The sequence below is a fragment of the Lucilia sericata genome, unplaced genomic scaffold (genome assembly GCF_015586225.1).
Source record: "Lucilia sericata isolate MDLA Ls3-8-SP2 unplaced genomic scaffold, ASM1558622v1 Contig000156F_arrow, whole genome shotgun sequence".
Lineage (NCBI taxonomy): Eukaryota > Metazoa > Arthropoda > Insecta > Diptera > Calliphoridae > Lucilia > Lucilia sericata.
Window position 1 is genome coordinate 545,639 of NW_023994186.1, and position 14,434 is coordinate 560,072.

The window sequence follows — 14,434 nt, forward strand, 5'->3', positions numbered from 1 at the left end:
AGAACATGCAATAGGTATTGAAAGTTACAACAAGATATAAACAAGTATACAGAGGAAAAAAATACGTTTTAAAATTATACACGCCTGGTACCAAATTGACACCAAAGAGTTTAAAAATTTTCAAGAACATCCGTTGTCAAAGTATGTACGGATAGTTGTCAAACCAACAAACAATATAAGAAATATATGACGTTCTCAAATCAACAAAAAGATAATAATGTCTTGCCAAAATGCCAACGCTATGTTGCGTTAGCGAAATGACAACGATTCGTTATCGAAATCACAACGATGTATTGCCGAAATGACACAAAGCGTAAGCGTAATGTCAACAATGCGTTGTTGCAATGACAACGATGCGCTATCAAAATAATAACTGTGTGTTATTAAAAGTTTATACACATCCGTTGTCTAAATATTACCAAACGTGGTAAGTTCACTTTTGACAACGGATTGTATCAATTTCGGTCTTTTATACCGGTTTTTCCCCTCTGGTTATTTGGTGAAAATCTTGCATTTTTCATAATGTTGTGCTCCAAAAATTTACATTTATTATAGAATTAAAGAAATTTTTTTCTTTTAAAATTCAATAATATTATTACTTATTATCATGAAAATTTCTTGTAGTTCCTCATACTAGTTAACAGAATATATACGTGCCTAAAAATGCCTGTTTTCTGTAGAATGTGAAGGTAAATATTTTTTTTTAGAAACTGTTAATTACTTTACACATGATCTTAGCTACTAGGAAATAATTAAAAATTATATTATATTTTCCCAAAATTAGCATAAAATTAAAATCAAGAAATAGTTTTTCTTTCTTTGTTCAGTATAATGAATGCTCTTCTTAAATAAATAATTAAATTCTAATGAAATAAATAAAATGCACATAAATAATGAAAAAATAGAAAGAAAACAAAGACAAAATGGAATTGAAAAAGGAAAGAGTGCAACAAACCATAAACCCTCTAAAAAACTACAACAACAGCTCACTACATTATCACCATGTAAATTTCAGAAGAAGTAGTAGTAGAAGAAGAAAGTGTCTATTTTAACACAGTGTCAAGCAAAACGTGTGTAATATTATAATGGTAATAAAGGCAGGAACGTGATAATTAATTTAAAACTACAAGAAAAGGAGAAAGGAAAACTATAGATAACTAAAATCTATAAGCTGTCATAGTACACCTACGCAGGTTATAAAATTGCATTTTAGATAAAACTTGGCCAGAGGCATACATGGTTATGCTTGATTATATTGCAACACTTAAAATTGTGTTTTTCAGTGGAACTTAAATACTTGTCACCTGAGCTGCTAAAGTTAGATAATTATACAAATTTAATGATATTCTTTGTGCCTGCTCTTTGATGGACAAGTTGGTTGGTGCAATTTGAATTTCTTGACAGCTGCAATTTAAACATGTCTATATAGAGGGGTGACAGCAATAGATAGAGGTGCTTGGAATAAATTTATTATTTAAATTACATAATAAAAGTTCAATAACTTTAAAAGTCTCTTATATGAAAACAAGTTCCTGAAACCCATATCCTGGTTTTTTAACACTTAATTAAAATTTTTTAAAATTTCTTTAAAAAAGCCTTTAAACACAGGAATTTCAAAAATTTTAATTTAATTTTATGTTTAATTAACAATTGTTCTTAGTAAATCATACTTAAAATCCTACAAATAAGCATTTTTTCCTAACAAAAATACCGTTTTTAAAGTGTGGCTGTAAGCCAAAGTAAATGTCTAACAGAGGCCATTAGTGTCTTATTAACTCAAGTTTAAATAGACGTCTTAAGTCTTAAGTTTACTAACTTTAACTGTAGACGCAGTTGAATTTACAGACCAGCCAACTTAATCAAATCAAAAGACTTAAGCAACAAACGTTTTTGCACAACCACCAGACAACACACCACATGCAATATAAATACAACAAATACACAAACTAAAAGGGCCTGAACACTGTCCAACGACTGACAACTGTTTGAAACTAATTAATGTTGTAGCTTTCTATTTAATATTTTCCAACTAAACCCTACTTGTTATTTTCTTATAAAATTTAATGCAACTGAAATAAAGCACATTTTTAGAAAAAAAAACATATAATAAATATAATTCCAAGGTATGATGTCTCTAAGTTTTACTGGAAAATAATGGTCATATTGTAGAAAGTAATTAATTATGTTCCATGTGATTCCTTCACAAAACTTTTAAAACTTAAGGGAACACACTCTCATAAGGAAGCATGGTTGCAGAAGAACATGGTGTCTAATTAACTTAATTGAATTTTATTTGTTCATTAATTGCGAACAGACCAACAAAAAAAAAATGTTTTATTTCGATTTGTGTTATGAATTGCAATAGGAAATTCTCAGTAGAAACGTGTCTCTATGATGATGTTTACTGAATAGTACCTAACTCATTAATTGAAAGTAAATTCTCTTGCAGTCCCCGGAGAGTGTACGTAAGGTTTTATTTGGAAATTATGCTATAGTACTGGATGCAGTAGTATATATGGTGTTATTTTAGCACTTGTATGTGTAAATAGATTATTTAAAGTAGTTTTGTTTAATTGTTTATTAGGGGGTTACTTTTATGTACGAAAGCATTCCTAATCAGTTTAGCTTTAAAACGTATGTCAGACATAATGTTTTCTAAATGATTAATTTTCAACTAATATTTTGGTCAAAATGGACTTTACATGGACACATAGACAGACGGACATAGTTTAATAGACTCAGAAAGTGATTCCGAGCCGATTGGTATACTTTAAGATGGGTGTAGTTTTTGGGTGTTACACTATGGTAGTGTAGGGTATAAAAAGGTCTAGCCGATATTGATAAGGCAAAATAAATCAAAACACTGATTCGGAGAGTACCAAAGACTTCCATTAGAAAAAAAGCTCGTAATATTAAATGCTCTGATTCTTTAGAATATAAAGTTCAAACAGTTCCAGATCAATTCGATAAAGGACTTATCGGCCTCCGGTATGTTAGTGTTCTAGTCTGGTAGATCGGAGGAGGTGGTTTCGATACCCACCTGAGGCACTGGTTAAGGAGCGCACAACAGGCCCGATGGAGGCCTAGGTGTATTTCTTCGGATTTGATGTACCTATATACATCCTCTTTCAACTAATTAACTAATCTAACTAACTAACTAACTAACTAACTAACTAACTAACTAACTAACTAACTACTAACTAACTAACTAACTAACTACAACTAACTAACTAACTACTAACTACTAACTAACTAACTAACATAAACTAACTAACGAACGAACGAACGACGAACGAACGAACGAACGAACGAACGAACGAACGAACGAACGAACGAACGAACGAACGAAGAACGAACGAACGAACGAACGAACGAACGAACGAACGAACGAACGAAAGAACGAACGAACGAACGAACGAACGAACGAAACGAACGAACGAACGAACGAACGAACGAAACGAACGAACGAACGAACGAACGAACGAACGAACGAACGAAAACGAAACGAACGAACGAACGAACGAACGAACGAACGAACGAACGAACGAACGAACGAACAACGAACGAACGAACGAACGAACGAACGAACGAACGAACGAACGAACGAACGAACGAACGAACGAACGAACGAACGAACGAAACGAACGAACGAACGAACGAACGAAACGAACAACGAACGAACGAAGAACGAACGAACGAACAAACGAACGAACGAACGAAAGAACGAACGAACGAACGAACGAACGAACGAACGAACGAACGAACGAACGAACGAACTAAGCTAACTAACTAACTAACTAACTAACTAACTAACTAACAACTAACTAACTACTAACTAACTAACTACTAACTAACTACTAACTAACTAACTAACTAACTAACTAACTAACTAACTAACTAACTAACTAACTAACTAACTAACTAACTAACTAACTAACTAACTAACTAACTAACTAACTAACTAACTAACTAACTAACTAACTAACTAACTAACTAACTAACTAACTAACTACAACTAACTAACTAACTAACTAACTAACTACTAACTAACTACTAACTAACTAACTACTACTAACTAACTAACTAACTAACTACAACTAACTAACTAACTAACTAACTAACTAACTAACTAACTAACTAACTAACTAACTAACTACTAACTAACTACTACTAACTAACTCTAACTAACTAACTAACTAACTAACTAACTATACTAACTAACTAACTAACTAACTAACTAACTAACTAACTAACTAACTAACTAACTAACTAACTAACTAACTAACTAACTAACTAACTACTAACTAACTAACTACTAACTAACTAACTAACTAACTAACTACTAACTAACTAACTAACTAACTAACTAACTAACTAACTAACTAACTAACTAACTAACTAACTAACTAACTAACTAACTACTAACTAACTAACTAACTACACTAACTAACTAACTAACTAACTAACTAACTAACTAACTAACTAACTAACTACTAACTAACTAACTACTAACTAACTAACTAACTAACTAACTAACTACTAACTAGCTAACTAACTAACTAACTAACTAGCTAGCTAACTAACTACTAACTACTACTACTAACTAACTAACTACTAACTTTGCTTATGCCGAATTTCATGGCTACCTCTTTTTTAAGACAGTATTGAGTGTCAAAGCTATAATCTGTAATGGACCTTATATGGGTATAGCGTTAATTGTGGACCGATCCTGACAAAATTCGGTACAGAAATTTTTTTCGTAAGAATCTTATTTATATCGAATTTCAGGCCTAGTCTCGTATTTTTAAGTCAGTAATGGGCGTTAAAGTAATTTTTTTAGAGTGAACCTTATATGAGAGGTAGGGTCAATTATGGATCAATCCTCATAAAATTTAGTAGATAAAATTTAGCTCATATGAAACTTATTTCATCGATATACTCGCATTTTTAAACAATTTATGACTGTTAAATCTGTTTTTCGTGGTTACTTGTATGGGGGCTATGCGAAAACGTGGACCAATATTGCCCATTTTCAATACCAAATAAACTTTACCTATAAGAAATCTCTAGCTCTTTCCATTCGGATTCTATCGTGTTTTCAACAGACAGACAAACGGATGGACAGACGGACAGACATGGCTAGATCGTCGAATTTAATAAGGACCCGGAATATATATACTTTTATGGGTCTATGATCAATATTTCGATGTGTTACAAACGGAATGACAAAATCAACATACTCCCCAACTTGTTTTGATGGTGGGTATAAAAAAGAGAGAAGAAATTGAGGTCAAATTTTGACCTTTGACCCAACAGGAAATGGTATAGATTTCATATTCATATTCTGGTATAATTATTACAGCCTCAAAAATTTCAAAAGTCTAAAGGTATGAGATGCGCTGAATCCGAAAACGACTTGTTTTTGGTCATATTTGAAACGTTATAACAGCGTGAGGGCCCATTTTTTATAAGTTTGTTATATCATCTGAAAGTTTAACTTCTCGACTTTAAAACCTTTCCTATATATTTTCCTTTTATAATTCAATGGACTGATCAATAGGAAAAAGTTAAATTAGAAAAACATGCATTACTTCTCTAATAAGCTTAGTAATAAAACTAAAGAATACAAACGTAACGAATCCAAGACAAATTTTAATTTTCTAAAATCCCTTGTGAAAAGCGTATAATCATTCACATAAAACCACCCATAAAATATAGAACTACAAATATTAAAAGTAAAAAAAAAACATATTTATTTATGAATAAATAATAAACAAACCACAAACAGGTCCGTCTGTGTGTGTCTGTCTGTCCGTCTTTCTACATCTACGCACTTGAGTTACATTTCCCCAAAACAAAATCAATTGCAAGGAGACTCCTGGTACTGCCTACTAAAACCCACAAAAAACGATAAAACTATAAAACTAGTAAATATTGTTTTACACAGCAAAGCACATGGACTACAAAAATTGAGTTGTGAGAAGGAAGAATGAAAAAAACTACAAACGAAACACAAAACGGTTAAACAACTATTCTACAGTCGTCTGACATTATTCGAGAAAAATATACATACACCTAGAAAAAAAATGAGGTTGCTTATGATTACAATGTTATTGCAAGAAATGCAGCAATAATAATCTTACTTCCAGTTGTTACAACCATATTAAATTAGTCATTTGATACGACTACAGTCATCACTTATACGTTCACAGTAAACAAGTAAATGTTTGTCACAATCATATTTGTGATTGTGGGTGTTATCATAATGAGTTACTCTTGACTCAGGTTATAGAGATAATACAATTATAAAAATTATTGTAACAAACATATAATTGATTGATATGAACATAGTATGTATGATTGCGACATTTAATATAAATTAAACATAATATTTTAGAATAATTGTTGCAACCTTGAGCCTCCCAATATATTTTCTTTGTGTAGCCTAGACCAGAATAAACAAACTTCAGAGTTGTATACATTTAGAACCAAAACAACAACATGTTGCTTGACTACAACAACAACAAATAACAAAAATCATTGTAGAAATAGTACAAAGATTTGTCTTTTTTCTTTCATAGATATTCTGGTTTTTCTTTTCTAAACAAAGATGATGTCTTAGAAAGATGTTAAACTAATGCTTGTCCTTTGGAGCGGCATTTTTCTAATAGAAAAAAAACCAAGCAACAAAAGCAAAACAAAACAACTTGTCAAATGTTTAGGTCTTTTTTATTTTGTTTTCCGTTGCGGCATTTTATTGTTAATTTTTTTTTTTAGTATTTATTTGAGATTTATTTAATTTTTTTTTTCAATCTTTCTCTAGTGATTTTTATGAACAAATATGTAGACAAACATACAAACAAATAAATAAATAAATATGTATGTATGAATGCATGTTTGTTTGTTAGTTTTCTTATTTATTTGTAATTTAATTGCTTTGTGATTCAATGACAGGTTACATCAATGGCTCTGTAAGTGGTTCGTAAAACAAACACAAGTCAACATCAAAACAATGAAAGAAAATTATTTTAAAGAAGTTTAGCAACAAAGTGGTATAATTGTGATTATAGATTTAGTTGATTGTTGTATTGTCACAGAAGTAGGTTACATTTGACCATGATTTCCCAACATTTAGTGGACATTTAAACTACAAGAAAAATAGGTTTTCCTTGAGAAAATTACAAAAAATTCCTTTTATAAATAGCAAGTCTTTTGTTTTTAAATATTTTTTTAATTGCTAAAAAATGTTTGTACAAATACATTGTTTATAAGTGATTTGGTGAATTAAATGCAAGAGATACAAAAATGTTATTAAGTGGTGGTCAGTAATAGTTTAAATAAATCAACAAATTAAAATGAAATACATTTTATTTAGAAGAAAAAAATTTGTAGAAAAAATGATTACTAAATAATTGAAAGGATTAAGTTTTATGAGAAAAAATTCTGTATTAAAAAATTAATTAAAAAATGCTTTTAATTTTATGATAAAACTAAAAGGAGTAAAATTATTGTTGATGTGAAAGCTTTTTTTGTGGAAAAAGTGATTCGTGGTGAATTGACGGTGGTTGTGAAAAAACGGTTTTGTTAAAGCTGTGGCGAAAAAATATAATAACTTTTTCTTGGAGACATGTTTTAAAAAAAAATTTTGTCAAAAAGCACTTTGGTGAGTAAAGCTTTTTAAAAAAAGCTTTTGTTGTGAAAGCTTTTTGTTGGAAATATGGTTTATATGTATGAAATTTTAGCAAAAAAGCTTTCTCAGAATAAAGCTGTTAGAGTAAAAAGCTTTTAAGAGTATAAAGCTTTTTAAATAAAGTAAAAAAATAATTTTGTCAAAAGCTTTTGGTGGTAAGAATAGATAATTTATTATTGTCAAAGCCATATTTCTCTAAAGGAAAGTTTTTAAATTTTGTCAAAAGCTTTTAGTGATAAAAAAGACAATTTATTATTGTCAAAGCTATATTTCTCTAAATGAAAGTTTTTTATGAAAAATACTGACAACTAATTTTTATTCTTTTTTAAATCAAACTTTTTCTTTTTTTGCTTCTTTGCGAAAGTTTTATTAGTTGTGGTTTAAAAAAGCTTTTAAATAAAAAATGTTTAATGAAAATTGTTTTTAAAATCTTTTGTACGACTTTAAAGCTAATAAAGCTTTTTAGTAAATACAAATTCTATTGAGAAAACTTTTCCGAAACATATTTTGGGAAAAAGCTTTTTAAGTTTTCAAAAGCATTTGACTTTTTATCGAAAGACATGTTGGAGGGGAAAGCTTCTGTGGAGAAGACAAAAGGAGTTTCTATATTTTATTTCTGCAATAAACTTAGTATGATGAAACAACATTTTAAATAAGAAAAGCTTTTATTGTGATAAAAATGCTTTTGGTAATTATAAAATTTATTATAAAAATCCTATCTTCAATTTTCTAAAAGCTTTTAAATTAAGCTTTTTTAATATTTGTGTATAATTTAGTTTTTTTGTGAAAGCTTCTGTTTATAAGCTTTGAAATAGAAAAATTAATGTTAATTTGTAAACAAATCTAATGTCTAATAAATAAAGCTTTAGTAATTGGAAAAGTTAACCGAAAGTCTAAGAGTATTTGCTACTAAGCTTTTTTAAAGTGCTCCTATCTTACGTCAATAAACTATAGCTTTCTTCTATAGCAATTAAACTAGCTTTTTCCAACAAAAGTGATAATTTTTTTTAGAAAACTAAAAAATTCCTAAGAACTCGTTGCTAAAAAACAGAAAAAAAGCCCGCATAAAATGTTAAAAAAAAGAGTTTTGGAACATTTTTTTTTATCAGCAAGGCGGTGAATAAACTGACAATACGAAATGACTAAATGGGCTTGTAACCAGTCACATAAATGGACTGGACGGAACTTGTATAAATGTTCTGTTAAATATTAATGGGGTGAGTGTGTTAGAAAAGTCATTAGAGAGACATTTAATGGCATAAATGGAGCTTTGAAATAAAAAATGAAAAAAAAAACTAAGAATTATTTAGAAATACAATTTACCGTTTTATTGTATTGTTGAACAAAAAAAAAACTAGAAAAAATATGAGTTAAAAGGACAAGCAACTTTGAAAAATAAAGATAAATAGAAAATAGCCAAGAAACTTTGTATTACGTCTCATTACTTCGCTTTTTGAGAAGTTTGTGCTAATCTTGTATTTTTCTTGCTATTCTTTTACTTGATGACCCTTATTATCAAAAGCTCAAATGTTAATGTCCATTTTGGTCTGCAAGTTTGTCAGTCTGTTACATTATTGCCTTAGGTTTGTGAGCTTTTAGCTACAACAAGTTGAGGATTTTATACTATTTTAGCTGAAAATTGTTCTGTTGTATATGTTTCATTTTAGTTGTACATGTGTTGTTTTGTACATGGTTTGTCTGAATTAGTTTTGCGCTGACCTGCAATTTCTTTTAAAGTGGCCTTGTAATGTTATGTAATTTTTTACTTAAGTTCTTTCTTTCTTCTTTATTTCTGTGGAAGTTAAAGAAACTAGTATTTGTTTGTGATTATATAATAAAATTGTATATATAAAGATAAAATCTATAATATTCGAAAATTTAAGAAAATTAAATTTAATTCAATGTAAAGCAAAGAAAGAAATTGGGGTTTAAACAAGGTTAATCGTTGTTTCTTTGTATTAAAATGTAGAGTAATTTTAGTTTCTAGATTATGTCTATGAAAATAATCAGTTATGAATTGGTTTTTGTTAGAATATAGGTGGTTGTTTAAAAAGCTAGAATTGCATGGATGATTGCTACCAATTACTATAGAGTATGACCTAATTTGTTTGGGTTATATTTGCTTTAGTTATTAGGTATTTTAGATAAATGAAGTGTAGTTTTGATAAACGGGAGTGTTTAATTTAAAAGTTGAAGGTGATGTTTGTATGGCAGAGTTACCATAAAGGAAGTGGTTTAAAAAACGTTAAAATTTGTAATGAAAAATATTTAAAGTTTAAAGAAAAGTAATAATAGTTTAGGATTATCGTATTACAAGCGTATTATCATGCATAAAATGTATTATAATTTACTATAAGATTTTATAATGGCATTATAGCTGTGATATAATGTAAAATAACAAATTATAATGATCTACAACATATTATAATCGAATTATAATGTATTATAACACATATAATTGCATTATAATTTATTATAACACATTATATCGGTGACATAATCCTATTATAATGTATTATAACACATCATAATTGTCTTATAACGTATTATAATACATAAAATCTTATTATTATATACTATAACACGTTATAATCGTATTATTATGTATAAACATACATTATAATTGCCTTACAATGTAATACAATACATTATAATAGTATTATAATGTACTATAAAACATTATAATGTTTTATAACATATTATAATTGCGATATAATGTAAAAAACGAATTATAATTATACTATAGTTATCTAGAACACATTATAATTTTATTATAATATATTATAACACATCATAATTGTCTTATAACGTATTATAATACATAAACCCTTATTATTGTATACTATAACACGTTATAATCGTATTATTATGTATAAACATACATTAGAATTGTCTTACAATATAATACAATACATTATAATGGTATTATAATGTACTATAAAACATTATAATGTTTTATAACACATTATAGTTGTGATATAATGTAAAAAACAAATTATAATTGTATTATAATGTATTATAACACATAATATTTGTCTTATAACGTATTATAACACATAAACCCCAATTATTATATACTATAACACGTTATAATCGCATTATAATGTAAAAACGTACATTATAATTATCTTACAATGTAATATAATACATTATAATAGTACTATAATGTTATAAAAAACATTATATTGTATTATAATACATTATAATTGTGATATAATGTAAAAAAGCAAATTATAGTTGTTCTATAATGATCTACAACATATTATAATCGTATTATAACACATCATAATTGTCTTTTAATTTATGATAACACATAAACCCCTTTCATTATATACTATAACACGTTATAATCGTATTATAATGTATAAACGTACATTATAATTGGCTTACAATGTAATATAGTACATTATAATATTACTATAATGTGCTATAAAACATTATAATATATTATAATACATTATAATTGTGATATAATGTAAAAAAGCAAATTATAATTGTATTATAATGATACACAACACATTATAATCGTATTATAAAGTATTATAATACATTATTATTGAATTAAAATGCAATTCAATACATTATAATCGTATTACACTGCATTGTAATGCAATAAAATTGTATTAAAATGTAATATAATCCATTATAATTGTATTATAATGTATTATAGCACATTATAATAGTATTATAATGTACTATAACCCATTATAATAGTATTATAATGTACTATAACCCATTATAATATTGTTATAATGTGTCATAACACATTATATTTGTATTATAATGTATTATAATCATATTATAGTAATAAACAGCCCATTATAATTGCTTTAAAATACTTATAACAAAAGGCAAAAATTATTTGAAACAAATTTTATAAAATCCAATTATTCAATTCCCTCAACTAGCAATTATTTACTTTCAAACTGTATGCAAATCTGCAGCAAATTAATAGCCATCGTTTAATTTTTGCCTCCTTAAAAAGTAATAATCATTTATTTAAATATATTATTAAATAACCACACACATATTAAAAAAAGTGATTGATTAATCTTTATAGCACACTTGTTCTCTTTTACTCTATTTGCAGAATAAACAAAAAGTCCAGAAAATATTCGAAAAAAAAACCGAAAAGAAGGCAGAATCAACCACTTGCGTATATTAACAAACAAGGTTGGTACATGTGTAATCTCTAAGTTAGTATTAAGGAACCCACCTCCAAATAGTCTACTTTTTTTTGGTGTAATGCTTGGTGGTTTGGTTTGCTGTTGTCTTAAACATTAAAATCCATTTAAATTTATATCATCTAATAAAAAAAATCTCACCTTAGGCCAATTTAGAGTTTGCGTGCGGTAAAACTATCTTTAGATTGGGCAAACAAAAAAAAAAGCGAACAGCCACAAATATTTAGCAAATAAAGAAAATAGCTTAGACTTACATAAAGGCCTGTGTATGTGTTTAAACATAAACTAGAAACTGATAAACAAATTATCTTAATCAAGAGTGTTCGGCTAAACAAGCAGGAATTTAAACTGCTACTTAAATATTTGTTTTTTTAGGAGGTACAACAAATCTAGAAATATCAGGAAGTTGTAATAGACAAAGGTTTGGAACGAATTCACAGAATACTCTACACAAGCAACATTCAAACACTGTGGTCCAAGTGTCACACTTTAATGTAAAAAATGAAATAAGTTTAATTTATAATAAATGATCTTGTAAAAAGTTATCGATCATAATCACAAGATCTTGACAGTTTTAGAATTCAAAACAATTAATCATGCAGGGTGCTGTTTATTAATTACTAGCTATACCCAGTGTGCATTGCTACCCTAAAAGCAATATAAATAAAAAACCCTGCAATAGTTTTCCAGATTTTTTTTTTTTTTTTATTTCAATATAAAAACCTCAGATCTCATAGTTTGGTGTTACTTAACCCATAACATACTTAACAGACCTAGACAAAAGTACTCTATCAACCAGATTATTGCATTATAGTATATATGAGTTTGCATAAGAGCAACAAATAAAAATTAGAATCATGGAAAATAAATAAAATTTTATTACAACAAAATTCTAAAAAAAAGAAATTATATACAAACATCTAAAAAAAAAACTAAACAAGAAATTCATAGAAACAAAATAAATATTATTTCTACGATAATCCTTAGCACTAGGAAGTTTGCAAGAGATTTTCTTTAAGCCCCAACAACAACCACAATAACATATAATAATACAACAATAATTTTCTAAAATCTATACAAAAAAATCCAAATACCAGATACAAGACAAGAATATTATAGCTTTTGAAGAAGAAAAACAAATAAACATTCAATACAACTACTTTTCTGAGTAGATTTAATGTTAGGAATAGATTTTTAACTTACACTTGTTAAAGGAATAAAAAGATCAATATAAAGAAACAACAAGAGTAACTAACTACAACAAAAATATATATGATCACGTAAGAAAAAAAAAACTTTAAAAAGAATTTCACCGCAGGTGATTTTTATATAAGAAATAAGTTCTTTAGTTTTGTTTGTATTTATTTAAGAAATAAAAATCTAATAATAAAAAATAATTCATGTAATAATAAATAAACAAACAAACAAAATTATTGTAAATTCAACAGCTGAAAATGTAGATCTTTTGGCAATTACTATAGCATTGCGATTATGCAAGTGAGTAAAAGAGAAATTTTTGCTCAAAAAAACACATTAATAGAAAAAATAAGGAAATATCGGAAAATTGGATTATAATGATTTATAATATGAACATTATAATGGTGTTATAATAAATTGTAATATGTTATAATTAATTAAAACTCATTATTATAGTGTTATAATAAATTATAAAACTTTATAGTTTGTTATAATGAATTATAAAACACTAATTGTGTAATAATGTATAATAAATTATAATTGTATTACAATGCATTAACAAAATGTATAATAGAAGTATAAAACATTATAATTCAGCTATAATGAAAAAAGTGTTATAATTGTGTTATGATGAATTATATACTGTCATATTTATAATATAAAGCATTATAACACATTATAATCGTATTATAATTGTATTATAATACATTATAACAATTTTTTAATAGTTTTATAATTTATTATAATACATTTTGACCACATTGTCATTATAAGTGTCGCATTATAAGTGTGTTATAATGTATTATAACATGTTATAATTGTATTATAATGTGTTATAATACATTATTATTGTGTTATAATGTATTATAATGCTTTATAATAGTGTTATAATGAATTATAGAATGTCATATTTATATTATAAAGCATTATATCAAATTATAATCGTATTATAACACATTATAATTGTATTATAATATATTATAGCAATTTTATAATTGTTTTATAATTTACTATAATATATTTTGACCATGACCACATTGTCATGGTGTTTTAATATCCCTCAACAGATTATAAATGTTTTAATGGTGCTATAATGCATTATAATAGTGTTATAATGAATTATAAACTGTCATATTTATATTATAAAGCATAATATTAAATTATAATCGTATTATAACAAAATAATTGTATTATAATATATTATAACAATTTTAAAATACTTTTATAATTTATTATAATACATTTTGACCATGACCACATTATCATGGTGTTTTAATATCCCTCAACAGATTATAAATGTTTTAGAATATATTATAATAACACGTTATAAGTGTGTTATAATATATTATAACATGTTATAATT

At 26.8% G+C, this 14,434-nt stretch overlaps 1 protein-coding gene across 1 annotated transcript in view; it reads left to right on the forward strand.

Annotated features, from left to right (window-relative positions):
• Positions 1-14,434, forward strand: part of LOC119601323 — a 126,431-nt gene that overhangs the window by 80,164 nt on the left and 31,833 nt on the right. The window contains exon 3 of the mRNA XM_037952168.1: positions 11,781-11,863. The gene's annotated coding sequence lies outside the window, so the exon portion shown is untranslated. The remainder of the gene's footprint in view (positions 1-11,780; positions 11,864-14,434) is intronic.